The sequence below is a fragment of the Pseudophryne corroboree genome, unplaced genomic scaffold, assembly GCF_028390025.1.
Source record: "Pseudophryne corroboree isolate aPseCor3 unplaced genomic scaffold, aPseCor3.hap2 scaffold_497, whole genome shotgun sequence".
Lineage (NCBI taxonomy): Eukaryota > Metazoa > Chordata > Amphibia > Anura > Myobatrachidae > Pseudophryne > Pseudophryne corroboree.
Genome location: NW_026970103.1, coordinates 264,395 through 285,113, shown reverse-complemented (window position 1 = coordinate 285,113; position 20,719 = coordinate 264,395). Strand labels below are relative to the sequence as shown.

Here is a 20,719-nt window from a genome sequence, read left to right as displayed (position 1 = left end):
TGTAGACGTGCTCTATCTGGCGGAATATGTATAACTTGCTCTACCTGGCGCAGTGTGTATAGGAGGTTCTATCTGGTGCAATGTGTATAAGCGGCACTACTGTGTGGTGTAATGTGAATTGTCGGTATTATGTGGCCATGCCCCTTCCCCCACGAAGCCACACCCCTAAAATTTTGCAACGCTCCTGCGGCGCGCACTCTCCGTGCTTTCTATAGTCATGCTTTCTGAGCAGTAATCCCTCCCACTCGACAGACTCCACCCCCTCAACAGCCCCCCCTCCCTTTATGAGGGCTGCTTCCATAAATTTCCCTGGCTGGTTTTCAATCCCAATCCACCCCTGCCACAATGCAATGAGCAGTGATAGTGAGCACTGATGAGGATACTAGAACTGACACTGAGCAGCAAGATGCAGCACTGGACTATTAGTAATGTACTGTAGTATGCTGAGCACCACAATGCAGCACAAGACAATGAGCAGTGATACTGAGCACTGATGAGGATACTACTGAGAACTGACACTGAGCAGGAGAGACACACTACTAGTATTACTGAGCAGCAATAAGTAACCACTGATACTGAGCACTGATATTGAGATTTCCACTGAGAGAACATAGCCACGTCCTCTCCGCTCTCTCTTCAATGCACGAGTAAAAATGGCAGCAACGCGCAGCTCTTTATATGGAATCCGAATCTCGCGAGAATCCGACAGCGGGATGATGACATTTTCCCTTGTTCAGGTTTTCCGAGTCAGGCGGGAACAACCGAGCCTGCCTTGGACCAGTGTAAACCACGTGGAGTTTGTGGGGAATTCGGTTCTCGGAGAACCGAACCTGCTCCTCTCTACCTTATACCCATCAATTTTTTTATTTTCAATCTAAGCCCCTGCAGTTTTCTGTAAGCATCTGCTTCGCTATGATGATCAACAAGTCACAAGGGCAAACACTCAGGGTTTGAGGCGTAGATCTTAGGACCAGCTGCTACAAGCATGGCAGAGGTGTCACTATCACTGGTGACACCCAGAGAGGTGGCGAGGGAGATTGTAATGCAGTGCGCGCAGATAAGCAGCGCAATGGTAAAAAGGAGGCATGGTTTCATAGGTAGGGGCGTGGCCTGGTGGCCTGAATCTACATTTTGTTGCTCCGGGTGTCCCGGGGGTTGGGGGCTGCACCCGGGGACTAGTGTGTGAGCGGTGCTGGCTCCTGCACAGTGACAGGGCATGGCCACCCAGCATGACGCCTCCCTTCTTGACCATGCTGTAATTGCAGTCGCACTGCAGTTCAGCGTGATCATAAAAAATGGTGTAGGCTCCTGCTGGGGCAGACTGTATGTGCGCGCAGGAAGCCGCCACCATTTTTGTGATCACAGCGGCTGAATGTGATGTCATACAGCCGCTGTGACCATGCCTCCTGTGTCTCCTCTGTTGCAGACCCCATTTTGAAGCCTTGCCCCCGCACCGCTCCATCTCTGACTTGGAAATGGAGTGTTGCTGACCCACCTCTCCCCCCCTTCCCCGCCCCGATTGACAGGCAGAGGCGATCACATTCTCTGCGGGGTGCCGCAGAAAATGCAGGCACATGCGTATGCTCTTAGCAATTTTTGCAGTTGGATCGCTTATTGTGATTGCAATCCAACCTGAATCAGGCCCTATTACCTATCACAATGCGCTGCGGGCAGTACAAAATTGGGTTAATATAGGAGAAAAACCCCCAGACCTGTGCTCCTTAACTGTACCTGGTGGCTAGTGGAGCGGCTGCCCAGTAATCAGTATCCACCGCAGTGCGCACACGGCCCACCCCCTACGGCCTCGCTCCCCTTCATCAGCGGCCTCGTGATCCGGAAGGGTGGTGTGTGTGTGACTGACCTTAGGATGAAACCGGAGCCTCCGCTGCAGTGACCCAGCAACCAGGGCACGGGAGTATACAGCGCCGCTGGGAGTGATGAAGCTGCAGTAAAGATGTCTATTAGACCTAGCCTGCTGCAGCCCTTGTAGATTCTCATAAAACAAGTTCTTCTTTTCTTGTCAAAATTAATAGCTAAGAATAGGCTGCCTGAGGCAGGCCCCTGTTAAGCGGCCTGCTACTGAAGGCACCAACTACAAACTGAGCTCCCTGTTCATGGAAGCGGGGTTATAGAGGAGAATGCACTGAGCTTCTTGGGAACAGTCAAAAGCTTTGAGCCGGTTGGTGCCTCAGATCAAGATCCTACTCTACACCCCAATGTGAATCCTTGTGGAGTCCAGTGTACCCCACAGAAGAAATTAATATGTCACACCCATTGGCAGCAACCTTAGAATAGCTGCTGACGGGCACAATTGAGAAAGGAAGGGGGGGGGGGACATTTGAATCCAGCACATAGATGCAATTCAAATATGTAATTTGTACCTTCCTATTTTAAAATATAATGGATGAACCTCACCCTGTGAGAACAATCTTCATGATCAAGAGATCTCATATGCAAAATAAGGATGAGTTGGGATAGGGCTGGGGAGGGTGGCTGCTCGGGCAGCCCCTCCCCCGTCAAGTTAAGGAGATTCAACTGAGGAAGCACAAGGGAACTCTCGTCTGGGGACAACAACTGCAGGGAGACCACATCTTTTCAGATGAACATGGGAGGGCGGAAGGCTGCCTAATACTGAAGCACCATATGCAACAACTAGTACAAGCATTCCTGGGGGAAGGTCTGCAGCAGACGGATTTGCATACGGTGATGTTATCCAAGCAGTGGGCCAAAGTTGACTGGAACCCTCATCTGCATATGAAAAGAGAAAAAGGGCATGCAGGGCATGGCGGCCTTTTGCAGTGCTTGGATGACCCCTAGTTCACATTAAACACCCCCACCCTCCTTTGGTGTGGGGCTCATGTTGGCCATGCCCCATCCCCTGAAGCATTCAAGCTGATTTCTTGCAGCAGCTGGGCACTGTAACAGCTCCAGAGCTGTTCTGTAAGGCAAGTAAAAGGGTGTGGGCCCTGCAGCACCACCTGTAGTTCGCATTGTGCGTTGGAAGGCACAAAGTAAGCAGACGGGAGGAGAAGTCAGGATAGTGCGCAAGGGCATTCTTTTCTCTTAGTCCGTAGAGGATGCTGGGGTCACATTAAGAACCATGGGGTATAGACGGGATCCGCAAGAGACATGGGCACTTTAAGACTTTCAAAGGGTGTGAACTGGCTCCTCCCTCTATGCCCCTCCTCCAGACTCCAGTTATAGGAACTGTGCCCAGGGAGACGGACATTTCGAGGAAAGGATTTATTGTTAAACTAAGGTGAGCATCTTACCAGCTCACACCTTAAGCATGCCGCAGAAAGTGGCATTCAACAGAACACAAGCCAACGGCATGAACAATTGCAGCAAAAAGCTGACCAGAACCATAACACAACATGTGTATAACCACAAGTAATAACTGCAGACACAGTATGGACTGGGACGGGTGCCCAGCATCCTCTACAGACTAAGAGAAAAGGATTTACCGGTAGGTATTAAAATCCTATTTTCTCATACGACCTAGAGGATGCTGGGGTCACATTAAGAACCATGGGGTTATACCAAAGCTCTTGAACGGGTGGGAGAGTGCGTACGACTCTGCAGCACCGAATGACCCAACTTAAGGTTATCATCAGCCAAGGTATCAAACTTGTAAAACTTAGCAAAAGTGTTTACTAAATAGCTGCTCGGCAAAGTTGCAATGCCGAGATTCCCCGACCAGCTGCCAAGGATGAACCCACCTTTCTAGTAGAATGGGTCTTCACCTACTTCAGTAACGGCAATCCTGCCGTGGAACGAGCATGCTGAATCTTACCACAGATCCAGCGCATAATGGTCTACATGGAAGCAGGACACCCAATCCTGATGGGAGCATACAGGACAAACAGAGCCTCTGTTTTCCTAATCTGAACCGTTCTGGTGACATAAATTTTCAAAGTTCTGACCACAGCCAGAGACTTTGACTCAACGAAGGTGTCAGTGGCCAAAGGCACCATGTGGAAAGATGAACCACCTTCGGCAGAAATTGTTGACGTGTCCTCAATTCTGCTCTATCTTCATGAAAGATCAAATAAAGGCTCTTGTGATACTGCATGGTTTGTACTGTTTTCCATGTGCTCCCAGATCTTTCAAGCAAGTAGCATGGTCAAGAAAGTTCTGTTTGAAAAGAAACAAACATTTACTGTCATTGTTATGCAAATAAACTTACATTAAAGCTAACAAGAAAGCACACTCGTTCTGTCTTTAAACTGATAAAAGAAACCCCAATAATATGGGGCATGCAAAAATTGAGATAAAACTCAGTTTTGCTCCTCTCCACGGAAATCTTTAATAAAAGGCGAAATATTTGTTAGTTCTGAAGAGAAACCAGAGCATGACCAAGATTCCACCTGTCGCCTGAGTGCCATGCCAGCAGTTCTCATTCAGATCAAAGTGAGCACCCAATTTGAATGAAAGAAAGCAGATTTCTCACCAGGCTTCCCCTTGCTATAAACATGGTTTGTACTCTTTTCCATGTGCTCCCAGATCTTTCAAGCAATTAGTATGGTCAAGAAAGTTCTGCTTGAAAAGAAACAGACATTTATAGTCATTGTTATGCAAATAAACTTACATTAAAGCTAACAAGAAAGCACACTCGTTCTGTCTTTAAACTGATAAAAGAAACCCCAATAATATGGGGCATGCAAAAATTGAGATAAAACTCAGTTTTGCTCCTCTCCACAGAAATCTTTAATAAAAGGCGAAAGATTTGTTCGTTCTGAAGAGAAACCAGAGCATGACCAAGATTCCACCTGTCGCCTAAATGCTGTGCCAGCAGTCCTCATTCAGATCAAAGTGAGCGCCCAACTTGAAAGAAAGCAGATTTCTCACCTGGCTTCTCCTTGCTATAAGCATGGTTTGTACTGTATTCCATGTGCTCCCAGATCTTTCAAGCAAGTAGCATGGTCAAGAAAGTTCTGTTTGAAAAGAAACAAACATTTACTGTCATTTCTATGCAAATGAGCTTACATTAAAGCTAACAAGAAAGCACACTCGTTCTGTCTTTAAACTGATAAAAGAAACCCCAATAATATGGGGCATGCAAAGATTGAGATAAAACTCGGTTTTGCTCCTCTCCACAGAAATCTTTAGTAAAAGGCGAAAGATTTGTTCGTTCTGAAGAGAAACCAGAGCATGACCAAGATTTTCATCTGAAAATATGTGTTCTCCCTGCAGTTGTTGTCCCCAGATGAGAGTTCCCTTGTGCTGCCTCAGTTGAATCTCCTTTACTTGACAGAGATGTGCCTGAGCAGCGGCCCTCCCCAGCCCTATCCCAAATCATACTTATTTTGCATAGGAGATACCATGGTCATGAAGATTGTTCTCCCAGGGTGAGGTTCATTCATTGCATTCTGGGTATGCTGACCCCTGTGATTTTCCCAAATGTGGGAAACTCGCTTTTATACCCTTGTGCACTATCCTGACTTCTCCTCCTGTCTGCTTACTTTGTGCCTTCCAATGCACAATGCAAACTACAGGTAGTGCTGCAGGGCCCACACCCTTTTACTTGCCTTACAGAGCAGCTCTGGAGCTGTTACAGTGCCAAGCTGCTGCAAGAAATCAGCTTGAATGCTTCAGGGGATGGGGCATGGCCAACATGAGCCCCACACCGAAGGAGGGTGGGGGTGTTTAATGCGAACTAAGGGTCATCCAAGCGCCGCAAAAGGCCGCCATGCCCTGCACACCCCTTTTCTCTTTTCATATGCAGATGAGGGTTCCAGCCAACTTTGGCCCACTGCTTGGATGACATCACCGTATGCAAATCCGTCTTCTGCAGAACTTCCCCCAGGAATGCTTGTACTAGTTGTTGCATTTGGTTTGTTGTTTGGGGGTGCTTCAGTATTAGGCAGCCTTCTGCCCTCCCATGTTCATCTGAAAAAATGTGTTCTCCCTGCAGTTGTTGTCCCCAGATGAGAGTTCCCTTGTGCTGCCTCAGTTGAATCTCCTTTACTTGACAGAGATGTGCATGAGCAGCGGCCCTCCCCAGCCCTATCCCAAATCATACTTATTTTGCATAGGAGATACCATGGTCATGAAGATTGTTCTCCCAGGGTGAGGTTCATTCATTGCATTTTGGGTATGCTGACCCCTGTGATTTACCCAAATGTGGGAAACTCAACTGCATTATTTGTGGTAGTGGGGGACTGTGTTTGTGCTTTCCTCTGGTCAGCTCTGGTAAAACTCAGATTTCTTTGTCTCAGATTTTCCTCTAGCCTTGTTCTTCTTTCGAGAGTTCCCTTGTGCTGCCTCAGTTGGATCTCCTTCACTTTACAGGGAAGTACCCGAGCAGCGACCCTCCCCAGCTCTCGCCCAACTCCTACTTACCTGCCAGGTGAGATACTATGATCATGAAGGTGCTTCTCCCAGGGCAAGGCTCACCCATTGCACTCTGGGTGTGCTGCTCCTGCGATTTCCCCAAATGTGGGAAACTTGACTGCATAATTTGTGTTTCCCCTGGTCGGCTCTCGTATAATTCAGATCTCTTTGTCTCAGGTCTCTCTCCAGCCTAGTTTGCTGTCTGTTTCCACTTCTCTTTTCTTGAGCCGCTCCCTTCTATGCCCTTGCGCACTATCCTGACTTCTCCTCCTTTCTGCTTACTTTGTGCCTTCCAACGCACAATGCGAACTATAGGTAGTGCTGCAGGGCCCACACCCTTTTACTTGCCTTACAGAGCAGCTCTGGAGCTGTTACAGTGCCCAGCTGCTGCAAGAAATCAGCTTGAATGCTTCAGGGGCTGGGGCATGGCCAACATGAGCCCCACACCAAAGGTGGGTGGGGGTGTTTAATGCGAACTAGGGGTCATCCAAGCACCGCAAAAGGCCGCCATGCCCTGCACGCCCCTTTTCTCTTTTCATATGCAGATGAGGGTTGAAGCCAACTTTGACCCACTGCTTGGATGACATCACCATATGCAAATCCATCTGCGGCAGGCCTTCCCCCAGGAATGCTTGCACTAGTTGTTGCATTTGGTTTGTTGTTTGGGGGTGCTTCAGTTTTAGGCAGCCTTCTGCCCTCCCATGTTCATCTGAAAATATGTGTTCTCCCTGCAGTTGTTGTCCCCAGATGAGAGTTCCCTTGTGCTGCCTCAGTTGAATCTCCTTTACTTGACAGAGATGTGCCTGAGCAGCGGCCCTCCCAGCCCTATCCCAAATCATACTTATTTTGCATAGGAGACACCATGGTCATGAAGATTGTTCACCCAGGGTGAGGTTCATTCATTGCATTCTGGGTATGCTGACCCCTGTGATTTCCCCAAATGTGGGAAACTCGCCTGCATTTTTTGTGGTAGTGGGGGACTGTGTTTGTGTTTTCCTCTGGTCAGCTCTGGTAAAAGTCAGATTTCTTTGTCTCATATATTCCTCTAGCCTTGTTCTTCTTTCGAGAGTTCCCTTGTGCTGCCTCAGTTGGATCTCCTTCACTTGACAGGGGGGTGCCCGAGCAGTGACCCTCCCCAGCTCTAGCCCAACTCCTACTTACCTGCCAGGTGAGATACTATGATCATGAAGGTGCTTCTCCCAGGGCTAGGCTCACCCATTGCACTCTGGGTGTGCTGCTCCTGCGATTTCCCCAAATGTGGGAAACTTGATTGCATAATTTGTGTTTCCCCTGGTCGGCTCTCGTATAATTCAGATCTCTTTGTCTCAGGTCTCTCTCCAGCCTAGTTTGCTGTCTGTTTCCACTTCTCTTTTCTGGAGCCACTGCCTTCTATGCCCTTGCGCACTATCCTGACTTCTCCCGTCTGCTTACTTTGTGCCTTCCAACACACAATGCGAACTACAGGTAGTGCTGCAGGGCCCACACCCTTTTAGTTGCCTTACAGAGCAGCTCTGGAGCTGTTACAGTGCCCAGCTGCTGCAAGAAATCAGCTTGAATGCTTCAGGGGCTGGGGCATAGCCAACATGAGCCCAACACCAAAGGAGGGTGGGGGTGTTTAATGCGAACTAGGGGTCATCCAAGCACCGCAAAAGGCCGCCATGCCCTGCATGCCCCTTTTCTCTTTTCATATGCAAATGAGGGTTCCAGCCAACTTTGGCCCACTGCTTGGATGACATCACCGTATGCAAATCCGTCTGCTGCAGACCTTCCCCCAGGAATGCTTGTACTAGTTGTTGCATATGGTTTGATATTTGATGGTGCTTCAGTATTAGGCAGCCTTCTGCCCTCCCATGTTCATCTGAAAAGATGTGGTCTCCCTGCAGTTGTTGTCCCCAGACGAGAGTTCCCTTGTGCTTCCTCAGTTGAATCTCCTTAACTTGACGGGGGAGGGGCCGAGCAGCCACCCTCCCCAGCCCTATCCCAACTCATACTTATTTTGCATATGAGATCTCTTGATCATGAAGATTGTTCTCACAGGGTGAAGTTCATCCATTATATTTTAAAATAGGAAGGTACAAATTACATATTTGAATTGCATCTATGTGCTGGATTCAAATGTCCCCCCCCCCTTCCTTTCTCAATTGTGCCCATCAGCAGCTATTCTAAGGTTGCTGCCAATGGGTGTGACACATTAATTTCTTCTGTGGGGTACACAGGACTCCACAAGGATTCACATTGGGGTGTAGAGTAGGATCTTGATCTGAGGCACCAACCGGCTCAAAGCTTTTGACTGTTCCCAAGATGCTCAGTGCATCCTCCTCTATAACTCCGCTTCCATGAACAGGGAGCTCAGTTTGTAGTTGGTGCCTTCAGTAGCAGGCCACTTAACAGGGGCCTGCCTCAGGCAGCCTATTCTTAGCTATTCATTTTGACAAGAAAAGAAGAACTTGTTTTATGAGAATCTACAAGGGCTGCAGCAGGCTAGGTCTAATAGACATCTTTACTGCAGCTTCATCACTCCCAGCGGCGCTGTATACTCCCGTGCCCTGGTTGCTGGGTCACTGCAGCGGAGGCTCCGGTTTCTTCCTAAGGTCAGTCACACACACACCGCCCTTCCGGATCACGAGGCCGCTGATGAAGGGGAGCGTGGCCGTAGGGGGTGGACCGTGTGCGCACTGGCGTGGACACTGATTACTGGGCAGCCGCTCCACTAGCCACCAGGTACAGTTAAGGAGCACAGGTCTGGGGGTTTTTCTCCTATATTAAACCAATTTTGTACTGCCCGCAGCGCATTGTGATAGGTAATAGGGCCTGATTCAGGTTGGATTGCAATCACAATAAGTGATCCAACTGCAAAAATTGCTAAGAGCATACGCATGTGCCTGCATTTTCTGCGGCACCCCGCAGAGAATGCGATCGCCTCTGCCTGTCAATCGGGGCAGGGGGGGAGAGGGGGGTCAGCAACACTCCATTTCCAAGTCAGGGATGGAGCGGTGCGGGGGCAAGGCTTCAAAATGGGGTCTGCAATGGAGGAGACACAGGGGGCGTGGTCACAGCGGCTGTATGACATCACATTCAGCCGCTGTGATCACAAAAATGGTGGCGGCTTCCTGCGCGCACATACAGTCTGCACCAGCAGGAGGCTACACCATTTTTTATGATCACGCTGAACTGCAGTGCGACTGCAATTACAGCATGGTCAAGAAGGGAGGCGTCATGCTGGGTGGCCATAAGAGATGAGCGGGTTCGGTTCCTCGGAATCCGAACCCGCCCGAACTTCACCCTTTTTTGCACGGGTCCGAGCAGACTCGGATCCTCCCGCCTTGCTCGGTTAACCCGAGCGCGCCCGAACGTCATCATCCCGCTGTCGGATTCTCACGAGACTTGGATTCTATATAAGGAGCCGCGCGTCGCCGCCATTTTCACACGTGCATTGAGATTGATAGGGAGAGGACGTGGCTGGCGTCCTCTCCGTTTAGATTAGAAGATAGAGACGAGTGACATTTGATTTACTACTAATTTGGGGAGCAGTTGAACTTGTCAGGAGTACTCAGTAGTGCAGAGTTTTGCTGATAGTGACCACCAGTTTTATTATTTATAATCCGTTCTCTGCCTGAAAAAAAACGATACACATACCATATCTGTGCTCAGCCTCAGTGTGCTGCATGATATATCATCTATGTATATCTGACTGTGCTGAGTGCTCACTGCTCACACAGCTTAATTGTGGGGGAGACTGGGGAGCAGTTATAGCAGGAGTACAGTGCACACTTTTGCTGCCAGTGTGACCACCAGTATATTGTCTGCCTGAAAAAGTTAAACACTCCTGTGGTGTTTTTTTTTTATTCTATAAACGCATTCTGCTGACAGTGTCCAGCAGGTCCGTCATACATATATTATATAAATATTTATCTGCAGTAGTGTTATATTTTTTTTTTCATCTTTATCATCTCTATATTAGCAGACGCAGTACGGTAGTCCACGGCTGTGGCTATCTCTGTGTCGTCAGTGCTCGTCCATAATTGTATACCTACCTACCTGTGGTGGTTTTTTTTTTTCTATCTTCTTCATACTAGTAGTTTAGGAGTCTACTGACAGTGTCCACCAGGTCCATCATTATATTATATACCTACAGTAGTAATATATTTATTATATTATCTATACTAGCAGACGCAGTACGGTAGTCCACGGCTGTGGCTATCTCTGTGTCGTCAGTGCTCGTCCATAATTGTATACCTACCTACCTGTGGTGGGGTTTTTTTTTTATCTTCTTCATACTAGTAGTTTAGCAGTCTGCTGACAGTGTCCACCAGGTCCGTCATTATATTATATACCTACAGTAGTAATATATTTATTATATTATCTATACTAGCAGACGCAGTACGGTAGTCCACGGCTGTACCTACCTCTGTGTCGTCAGTGCTCGTCCATAATTGTATACCTACCTGTGGTGGGGTTTTTTTTTCTATCTTCTTCATACTAGTAGTTTAGGAGTCTGCTGACAGTGTCCACCAGGTCCGTCATTATATTATATACCTACAGTAGTAATATATTTAGTATATTATCTATACTAGCAGACGCAGTACGGTAGTGCACGGCTGTACCTACCTCTGTGTCGTCACTCGTCCATAATTGTATACCTAACTGTGGTGGGTTTTTTTTTCTATCTTCTTCATACTAGTAGTTTAGCAGTCTGCTGACAGTGTCCACCAGGTCCATCATTATATTATATATACCTACAGTAGTTATATATATTTTTTTTTATATCATTAATTATCATCTCTATACTAGCAGACGCAGTACGGTAGGCCACGGCTGTGGCTATCTCTGTGTCGTCAGTGCTCGTCCATAATTGTATACCTACCTACCTGTGGTGCAAGTTTTTTTCTATCTTCTTCATACTAGTAGTTTAGCAGTCTGCTGACAGTGTCCACCAGGTCCGTCATTATATTATATATACCTACAGTAGTTATATATATATTTTTTTATATCATTAATTATCATCTCTATACTAGCAGACGCAGTACGGTAGTCCACGGCTGTAGCTACCTCTGTGTCGTCAGTCACTCGTCATCCATAAGTATACTAGTATCCATCCATCTCCATTGTTTACCTGAGGTGCCTTTTAGTTGTGCCTATTAAAATATGGAGAACAAAAATGTTGAGGTTCCAAAAATAGGGAAAGATCAAGATCCACTTCCACCTCGTGCTGAAGCTGCTGCCACTAGTCATGGCCGAGACGATGAAATTCCATCAACGTCGTCTGCCAAGGCCGATGCCCAATGTCATAGTACAGAGCATGTAAAATCCAAAACACAAAAGATCAGTAAAAAAAGGACTCAAAAATCTAAATAAAAATCGTCGGAGGAGAAGCGTAAACTTGCCAATATGCCATTTACCACACGGAGTGGCAAGGAACGGCTGAGGCCCTGGCCTATGTTCATGGCTAGTGGTTCAGCTTCACATGAGGATGGAAGCACTCAGCCTCTCGCTAGAAAAATGAAAAGACTTAAGCTGGCAAAAGCACAGCAAAGAACTGTGCGTTCTTCAAAATCACAAATCCACAAGGAGAGTCCAATTGTGTCGGTTGCGATGCCTGACCTTCCCAACACTGGACGTGAAGAGCATGCACCTTCCACCATTTGCACGCCCCCTGCAAGTGCTGGAAGGAGCACCCGCAGTCCAGTTCCTGATAGTCAGATTGAAGATGTCAGTGTTGAAGTACACCAGGATGAGGAGGATATGGGTGTTGCTGGCGCTGGGGAGGAAATTGACAAGGAGGATTCTGATGGTGAGGTGGTTTGTTTAAGTCAGGCACCCGGCGAGACACCTGTTGTCCGTGGGAGGAATATGGCCATTGACATGCCTGGTGAAAATACCAAAAAAATCAGCTCTTCGGTGTGGAAGTATTTCAACAGAAATGCGGACAACAGGTGTCAAGCCGTGTGTTGCCTTTGTCAAGCTGTAATAAGTAGGGGTAAGGACGTTAACCACCTCGGAACATCCTCCCTTATACGTCACCTGCAGCGCATTCATCATAAGTCAGTGACAAGTTCAAAAACTTTGGGCGACAGCGGAAGCAGTCCACTGACCAGTAAATCCCTTCCTCTTGTAACCAAGCTCACGCAAACCACCCCACCAACTCCCTCAGTGTCAATTTCCTCCTTCCCCAGGAATGCCAATAGTCCTGCAGGCCATGTCACTGGCAATTCTGACGAGTTCTCTCCTGCCTGGGATTCCTCCGATGCATCCTTGAGTGTAACGCCTACTGCTGCTGGCGCTGCTGTTGTTGCTGCTGGGAGTCGATGGTCATCCCAGAGGGGAAGTCGTAAGACCACTTTTACTACTTCCACCAAGCAATTGACTGTCCAACAGTCCTTTGCAAGGAAGATGAAATATCACAGCAGTCATCCTGCTGCAAAGCGGATAACTGAGGCCTTGGCATCCTGGGCAGTGAGAAACGTGGTTCCGGTATCCATCATTACTTCAGAGCCAACTATAGACTTGATTGAGGTACTGTGTCCCCGGTACCAAATACCATCTAGGTTCCATTTCTCTAGGCAGGCGATACCGAAAATGTACACAGACCTCAGAAAAAGACTCACCAGTGTCCTAAAAAATGCAGTTGTACCCAATGTCCACTTAACCACGGACATGTGGACAAGTGGAGCAGGGCAGACTCAGGACTATATGACTGTGACAGCCCACTGGGTAGATGTATTGACTCCCGCCGCAAGAACAGCAGCGGCGGCACCAGTAGCAGCATCTCGCAAACGCCAACTCTTTCCTAGGCAGGCTACGCTTTGTATCACCGCTTTCCAGAATACGCACACAGCTGAAAACCTCTTACGGCAACTAAGGAAGATCATCACAGAATGGCTTACCCCAATTGGACTCTCCTGTGGATTTGTGGCATCGGACAACGCCAGCAATATTGTGCGTGCATTATATCTGGGCAAATTCCAGCACGTCCCATGTTTTGCACATACCTTGAATTTGGTGGTGCAGAATTATTTAAAAAATGACAGGGGCGTGCAAGAGATGCTGTCGGTGGCCACAAGAATTGCGGGACACTTTCGGCGTACAGGCACCACGTACAGAAGACTGGAGCAACACCAAAAACGCCTGAACCTGCCCTGCCATCATCTGAAGCAAGAAGTGGTAACGAGGTGGAATTCAACCCTCTATATGCTTCAGAGGATGGAGGAGCAGCAAAAGGCCATTCAAGCCTATACATCTGACCACGATATAGGAGGTGGAATGCACCTGTCTCAAGCGCAGTGGAGAATGATTTCAACGTTGTGCAAGGTTCTGCAACCTTTTGAACTTGCCACACGTGAAGTCAGTTCAGACACTGCCAGCCTGAGTCAGGTCATTCCCGTCATCAGGCTTTTGCAGAAGAAGCTGGAGACATTGAAGGAGGAGCTAAGACAGAGCGATTCCGCTAGGCATGTGGGACTTGTGGATGGAGCCCTTCATTCGCTTAACCAGGATTCACGGGTGGTCAATCTGTTGAAATCAGAGCACTACATTTTGGCCACCGTGCTCGATCCTAGATTTAAAACCTACGTTGTATCTCTCTTTCCGGCAGACACAAGTCTGCAGGGGTTCAAAGACCTGCTGGTGAGAAAATTATCAAGTCAAGCGGAACTTGATCGGTCAACAGCTCCTCCTTCACATTCTCCCGCAATTGGGGGTGCGAGGAAAAGGCTCAGAATTCCGAGCCCACCCGCTGGCGGTGATGCAGGGCAGTCTGGAGCGACTGCTGATGCTGACATCTGGTCCGGACTGAAGGACCTGCCAACGATTACGGACATGTCGTCTACTGTCACTGCATATGATTCTCTCACCATTGAAAGAATGGTGGAGGATTATATGAGTGACCGCATCCAAGTAGGCATGTCAGACAGTCCGTACGTATACTGGCAGGAAAAAGAGGCAATTTGGAGGCCCTTGCACAAACTGGCTTTATTCTACCTAAGTTGCCCTCCCACAAGTGTGTACTCCGAAAGAGTGTTTAGTGCCGCCGCTCACCTTGTCAGCAATCGGCGTACGAGGTTACTTCCAGAAAATGTGGAGAAGATGATGTTCATTAAAATGAATTATAATCAATTTCTCCGTGGAGACATTGACCAGCAGCAATTGCCTCCACAAAGTACACAGGAAGCTGAGATGGTGGATTCCAGTGGGGACGAATTGATAATCTGTGAGGAGGGGAATGTACACGGTGATGAATCGGAGGATGATGATGAGGTGGACATCTTGCCTCTATAGAGCCAGTTTGTGCAAGGAGAGATTAATTGCTTCTTTTTTGGTGGGGGTCCAAACCAACCCGTCATTTCAGTCACAGTCGTGTGGCAGACCCTGTCACTGAAATGATGGGTTGGTTAAAGTGTGCATGTCCTGTTTATACAACATAAGGGTGGGTGGGAGGGCCCAAGGCAATTCCACCTTGCACCTCTTTTTTCTTTTATTTTTCTTTGCGTCCTGTGCTGTTTGGGGAGTGTTTTTTGGAAGGGCCATCCTGCGTGACACTGCAGTGCCACTCCTAGATGGGCCAGGTGTTTGTGTCGGCCACTTGGGTCGCTGAGCTTAGTCACACAGCTACCTCATTGCGCCTCTTTTTTTCTTTGCGTCATGTGCTGTTTGGGGAGTGTTTTTTGGAAGGGCCATCCTGCGTGACACTGCAGTGACACTCCTAGATGGGCCAGGTGTTTGTGTCGTCCACTTGGGTCGCTGAGCTTAGTCACACAGCTACCTCATTGCGCCTCTTTTTTTCTTTGCGTCATGTGCTGTTTGGGGAGTGTTTTTTGGAAGGGCCATCCTGCGTGACACTGCAGTGCCACTCCTAGATGGGCCAGGTGTTTGTGTCGGCCACTTGGGTCGCTGAGCTTAGTCACACAGCTACCTCATTGCGCCTCTTTTTTTCTTTGCGTCATGTGCTGTTTGGGGAGTGTTTTTGGAAGGGCCATCCTGCGTGACACTGCAGTGCCACTCCTAGATGGGCCAGGTGTTTGTGTCGGCCACTTGGGTCGCTGAGCTTAGTCACACAGCTACCTCATTGCACCTCTTTTTTTCTTTGCGTCATGTGCTGTTTGGGGAGTGTTTTTTGGAAGGGCCATCCTGCGTGACACTGCAGTGCCACTCCTAGATGGGCCAGGTGTTTGTGTCGGCCACTTGGGTCGCTGAGCTTAGTCACACAGCTACCTCATTGCGCCTCTTTTTTTCTTTGCGTCATGTGCTGTTTGTGGAGTGTTTTTTGGAAGGGCCATCATGCGTGACACTGCAGTGCCACTCCTAGATGGGCCAGGTGTTTGTGTCGGCCACTTGGGTCACTGAGCTTAGTCATCCAGCGACCTCGGTGCAAATTTTAGGACTAAAAATAATATTGTGAGGTGTGAGGTGTTAAGAATAGACTGAAAATGAGTGGAAATTATGGTTATTGAGGTTAATAATACTTTGGGATCAAAATGACTCCCAAATTCTATGATTTAAGCTGTTTTTTAGGGTTTTTTGAAAAAAACACCCGAATCCAAAACACACCCGAATCCGACAAAAAAAATTCGGTGAGGTTTAGCCAAAACGCGTTCGAACCCAAAACACGGCCGCGGAACCGAACCCAAAACCAAAACACAAAACCCGAAAAATTTCCGGTGCACATCTCTAGTGGCCATGCCATGTCACTGTGCAGGAGCCAGCACCGCTCACACACTAGTCTCCGGTGCAGCCCCCAACCCCCGGGACACCCGGAGCAAACAAAATGTAGATTCAGGCCACCAGGCCACGCCCCTACCTATGAAACCATGCCTCCTTTTTACCATTGCGCTGCTTATCTGCGCGCACTGCATTACAATCTCCCTCGCCACCTCTCTGGGTGTCACCAGTGATAGTGACACCTCTGCCATGCTTGTAGCAGCTGGTCCTAAGATCTACGCCTCAAGCCCTGAGTGTTTGCCCTTGTGACTTGTTGATCATCATAGCAAAGCAGATGCTTACAGAAAACTGCAGGGGCTTAGATTGAAAATAAAAAAAATTGATGGGTATAAGGTAGAGAGGAGCGGGTTCGGTTCTCCGAGAACCGAATTCCCCACGAACTCCACGTGGTTTACACTGGTACGAGGTAGGCTCGGTTGTTCCCGCCTGACTCGGAAAACCTGAACAAGGGAAAATGTCATCATCCCGCTGTCGGATTCTCGCGAGATTCGGATTCCATATAAAGAGCTGCGCGTTGCCGCCATTTTTACTCGTGCATTGAAGAGAGAGCGGAGAGGACGTGGCTATGTTCTCTCAGTGGAAATCTCAATATCAGTGCTCAGTATCAGTGGATACTTATTGCTGCTCAGTAATACTAGTAGTGTGTCTCTCCTGCTCAGTGTCAGTTCTCAGTAGTATCCTCATCAGTGCTCAGTATCACTGCTCATTGTCTTGTGCTGCATTGTTGTGCTCAGCATACTACAGTACATTACTAATAGTCCAGTGCTGCATCTTGCTGCTCAGTGTCAGTTCTAGTATCCTCATCAGTGCTCACTATCACTGCTCATTGCATTGTGGTGTTCTGTATACTACAGTAACATAGTAATATAGTAACATATAGTAACATAGTTTTTGAGGTTGAATAGAGGCAAATTGCCCATCGTGTTCAACCTGTTTTAAGTTGTGATGATTCTACATACTTGCTGAATAATGTTTTATGACTAGTTAGCTACTACAACTCATGTTACCCCCGGATTAACCATGTTGATATTTTAAGTATTATAACCTTGGATAGCTTTTTCATTCAGAAATGTATCCATTCCTTTTTTAAATCCAATTACAGAGTCCGCCATTACCACCTTCCCTGGCAGGGAATTCCACATCCTGATTGCCCTAACAGTGAAGATCATAGTATCTCACCTGGCAGGTAAGTAGGAGTTGGGCCAGAGCTGTGGAGGATTGCTGCTCGGGCACCCCCTGTCAAGTGAAGGAGATCCAACTGAGGCAGCACAAGGGAACTCTCGAAAGAAGAACAAGGCTAGAGGAAGATCTGAGACAAAGAAATCTGACTTTTACCAGAGCTGACCAGAGGAAAGCACAAACACAGTCCCCCACTACCACAAATAATGCAGTCGAGTTTCCCACATTTGGGGAAATCACAGGGGTCAGCATACCCAGAATGCAATGAATGAACCTCACCCTGGGAGAACAATCTTCATGACCATGGTATCGCCTATGCAAAATAAGTATGATTTGGGATAGGGCTGGGGAGGGCCGCTGCTCAGGCACATCTCTGTCAAGTAAAGGAGATTCAACTGAGGCAGCACAAGGGAACTCTCATCTGGGGACAACAACTGCAGGGAGAACACATATTTTCAGATGAACATGGGAGGGCAGAAGGCTGCCTAATACTGAAGCACCCCCAAACAACAAACCAAATGCAACAACTAGTACAAGCATTCCTGGGGGAAGTTCTGCAGAAGACGGATTTGCATACGGTGATGTCATCCAAGCAGTGGGCCAAAGTTGTCTGGAACCCTCATCTGCATATGAAAAGAGAAAAGGGGTATGCAGGGCATGGCGGCCTTTTGCGGCGCTTGGATGACCCTTAGTTCGCATTAAACACCCCCACCCTCCTTCGGTGTGGGGCTCATGTTGACAATGCCCCAGCCCCTGAAGCATTCAAGCTGATTTCTTACAGCAGCTTGGCACTGTAACAGCTCCAGAGCTGCTCTGTAAGGCAAGTAAAAGGGTGTGTAGTTTGCATTGTGCATTGGAAGGCACAAAGTAAGCAGACAGGAGGAGAAGTCAGGATAGTGCACAAGGGTATAAAAGGGAGGGGCTCAAGAAAAAAGAAGTGGAAACAGACAGCAAACTAGGCTGGAGAGAGACCTGAGACAAAGAGATCTGAATTATACGAGAGCCGACCAGGGGAAACACAAATTATGCAGTCAAGTTTCCCACATTTGGGGAAATCGCAGGGGCAGCACACCCAGAGTGCAATGGGTGAGCCTTGCCCTGGGAGAAGCACCTTCATGATCATAGTATCTCACCTGGCAGGTAAGTAGGAGTTGGGCTTGAGCTGGGGAGGGTCGCTGCTCGGGCACCCCCCTGTCAAGTGAAGGAGATCCAACTGAGGCAGCACAAGGGAACTCTCGAAAGAAGAACAAGGCTAGAGGAAGATCTGAAACAAAGAAATCTGACTTTTACCAGAGCTGACCAGAGGAAAACACAAACACAGTCCCCCACTACCACAAATAATGCAGTCGAGTTACCCACATTTGGGGAAATCACAGGGGTCAGCATACCCAGAATGCAATGAATGAACCTCACCCTGGGAGAATAATCTTCATGACCATGGTATCTCCTATGCAAAATAAGTATGATTTGGGATAGGGCTGGGGAGGGCCGCTGCTCAGGCACATCTCTGTCAAGTAAAGGAGATTCAACTGAGGCAGCACAAGGGAACTCTCATCTGGGGACAACAACTGCAGGGAGAACACATATTTTCAGATGAACATGGGAGGGCAGAAGGCTGCCTAATACTGAAGCACCCCCAAACAACAAACCAAATGCAACAACTAGTGCAAGCATTCTTGGGGGAAGGCCTGCCGCAGATGGATTTGCATATGGTGATGTCATCCAAGCAGTGGGTCAAAGTTGGCTACAACCTTCGTCTGCATATGAAAAGAGAAAAGGGGCGTGCAGGGCATGGCGGCCTTTTGCGGTGCTTGGATGACCCTTAGTTTGCATTAAACACCCCCACCCTCCTTCGGTGTGGGTCTCATGTTGGCCATGCCCCAGCCCCTGAAGCATTCAAGCTGATTTCTTGCAGCAGCATGGCACTGTAACAGCTCCAGAGCTGCTCTGTAAGGCAAGTAAAAGGGTGTGGGCCCTGCAGCACTACCTGTAGTTTGCATTGTGCATTGGAAGGCACAAAGTAAGCAGACAGGAGGAGAAGTCAGGATAGTGCACAAGGGTATAAAAGGGAGGGGCTCAAGAAAAAAGAAGTGGAAACAGACAGCAAACTAGGCTGTAGAGAGACCTGAGACAAAGAGATCTGAATTATACGAGAGCCGACCAGGGGAAACACAAATTCTGCAGTCAAGTTTCCCACATTTGGGGAAATCGCAGGGGCAGCACACCCAGAGTGCAATGGGTGAGCCTTGCCCTGGGAGAAGCACCTTCATGATCATAGTATCTCACCTGGCAGGTAAGTAGGAGTTGGGCTAGAGCTGTGGAGGGTCGCTGCTCGGGCACCCCCCTGTCAAGTGAAGGAGATCCAACTGAGGCAGCACAAGGGAACTCTCGAAAGAAGAACAAGGCTAGAGGAAGATCTGAGACAAAGAAATCTGACTTTTACCAGAGCTGACCAGAGGAAAACACAAACACAGTCCCCCACTACAACAAATAATGCAGTCGAGTTACCCACATTTGGGGAAATCACAGGGGTCAGCATACCCAGAATGCAATGAATGAACCTCACCCTGGGAGAACAATCTTCATGACCATGGTATCTCCTATGCAAAATAAGTATGATTTGGGATAGGGCTGGGGAGGGCCGCTGCTCAGGCACATCTCTGTCAAGTAAAGGAGATTCAACTGAGGCAGCACAAGGGAACTCTCATCTGGGGACAACAACTGCAGGGAGAACACATATTTTCAGATGAACATGGGAGGGAAGAAGGCTGCCTAATACTGAAGCACCCCCAAACAACAAACCAAATGCAACAACTAGTGCAAGCATTCCTGGGGGAAGGCCTGCAGCAGATGGATTTGCATATGGTGATGTCATCCAAGCAGTGGGTCAAAGTTGGCTTCAACCCTCGTCTGCATATGAAAAGAGAAAAGGAGCGTGCAGGGCATGGCGGCCTTTTGCGGCGCTTGGATGACCCCTAGTTCGCATTAAACACCTCCACCCTCCTTCGGTGTGGGGCTCATGTTGGCTATGCCCCAGCCCCTGAAGCATACAAGCTGATTTCTTGCAGCAGCTGGGCACTGTAACAGCTCTAGAGCTGCTCTGTACGGCAAGTAAAAGGGTGTGGGCCCTGCAGCACTACCTGTAGTTTGCATTGTGCATTGGAAGGCACAAAGTAAGCAGACGGGAGAAGTCAGGATAGTGCGCAAGGGCATAGAAGGGAGCAGCTCAAGAAAAGAGAAGTGGAAACAGACAGCAAACTAGGCTGGAGAGAGACCTGAGACAAAGAGATCTGAATTATACGAGAGCCGACCAGGGGAAACACAAATTATGCAGTCAAGTTTCCCACATTTGGGGAAATCTGTCACCAGAAGAGCAATGCAAAATGTACAAGTGATATATTAAAATCATCTTCCATCTTGAATTTCAATGATGCATTGGGACAACAATTTTGTGAGAAACATCTTCACCCATAAAGAAAGATTTTCTTAATTC

The 20,719-nt window shown here is 48.1% G+C and overlaps 12 non-coding genes and 1 pseudogene across 12 annotated transcripts; 5 read left to right on the top strand and 8 right to left on the bottom strand.

Moving 5' to 3' along the window:
- Nucleotides 1-4,237: 4,237 nt before the first annotated feature.
- LOC135030359 (U5 spliceosomal RNA) lies at nucleotides 4,238-4,353 on the bottom strand. The gene has a single exon (XR_010226380.1). It is a non-coding gene; the product is annotated as a U5 spliceosomal RNA (small nuclear RNA).
- Nucleotides 4,354-4,639: 286 nt separating this feature from the next.
- On the bottom strand, nucleotides 4,640-4,755 carry LOC135030354 (U5 spliceosomal RNA). The gene has a single exon (XR_010226375.1). It is a non-coding gene; the product is annotated as a U5 spliceosomal RNA (small nuclear RNA).
- Nucleotides 4,756-5,037: 282 nt separating this feature from the next.
- On the bottom strand, nucleotides 5,038-5,153 carry LOC135030350 (U5 spliceosomal RNA). Its single transcript, XR_010226371.1, has one exon. It is a non-coding gene; the product is annotated as a U5 spliceosomal RNA (small nuclear RNA).
- A 144-nt stretch (nucleotides 5,154-5,297) lies between these two features.
- On the top strand, nucleotides 5,298-5,425 carry LOC135030320 (U1 spliceosomal RNA; annotated as a pseudogene).
- Nucleotides 5,426-6,018: 593 nt separating this feature from the next.
- Nucleotides 6,019-6,182, top strand: LOC135030169 (U1 spliceosomal RNA). The gene has a single exon (XR_010226219.1). It is a non-coding gene; the product is annotated as a U1 spliceosomal RNA (small nuclear RNA).
- A 152-nt stretch (nucleotides 6,183-6,334) lies between these two features.
- LOC135030237 (U1 spliceosomal RNA) lies at nucleotides 6,335-6,497 on the top strand. The gene has a single exon (XR_010226282.1). It is a non-coding gene; the product is annotated as a U1 spliceosomal RNA (small nuclear RNA).
- A 673-nt stretch (nucleotides 6,498-7,170) lies between these two features.
- Nucleotides 7,171-7,334, top strand: LOC135030207 (U1 spliceosomal RNA). Its single transcript, XR_010226254.1, has one exon. It is a non-coding gene; the product is annotated as a U1 spliceosomal RNA (small nuclear RNA).
- A 152-nt stretch (nucleotides 7,335-7,486) lies between these two features.
- LOC135030277 (U1 spliceosomal RNA) lies at nucleotides 7,487-7,649 on the top strand. Its single transcript, XR_010226311.1, has one exon. It is a non-coding gene; the product is annotated as a U1 spliceosomal RNA (small nuclear RNA).
- Nucleotides 7,650-17,392: 9,743 nt separating this feature from the next.
- On the bottom strand, nucleotides 17,393-17,556 carry LOC135030165 (U1 spliceosomal RNA). Its single transcript, XR_010226215.1, has one exon. It is a non-coding gene; the product is annotated as a U1 spliceosomal RNA (small nuclear RNA).
- A 655-nt stretch (nucleotides 17,557-18,211) lies between these two features.
- LOC135030233 (U1 spliceosomal RNA) lies at nucleotides 18,212-18,374 on the bottom strand. Its single transcript, XR_010226278.1, has one exon. It is a non-coding gene; the product is annotated as a U1 spliceosomal RNA (small nuclear RNA).
- Nucleotides 18,375-18,526: 152 nt separating this feature from the next.
- Nucleotides 18,527-18,690, bottom strand: LOC135030195 (U1 spliceosomal RNA). The gene has a single exon (XR_010226243.1). It is a non-coding gene; the product is annotated as a U1 spliceosomal RNA (small nuclear RNA).
- A 674-nt stretch (nucleotides 18,691-19,364) lies between these two features.
- LOC135030268 (U1 spliceosomal RNA) lies at nucleotides 19,365-19,527 on the bottom strand. The gene has a single exon (XR_010226304.1). It is a non-coding gene; the product is annotated as a U1 spliceosomal RNA (small nuclear RNA).
- Nucleotides 19,528-19,679: 152 nt separating this feature from the next.
- On the bottom strand, nucleotides 19,680-19,843 carry LOC135030186 (U1 spliceosomal RNA). Its single transcript, XR_010226234.1, has one exon. It is a non-coding gene; the product is annotated as a U1 spliceosomal RNA (small nuclear RNA).
- Nucleotides 19,844-20,719: the final 876 nt, after the last annotated feature.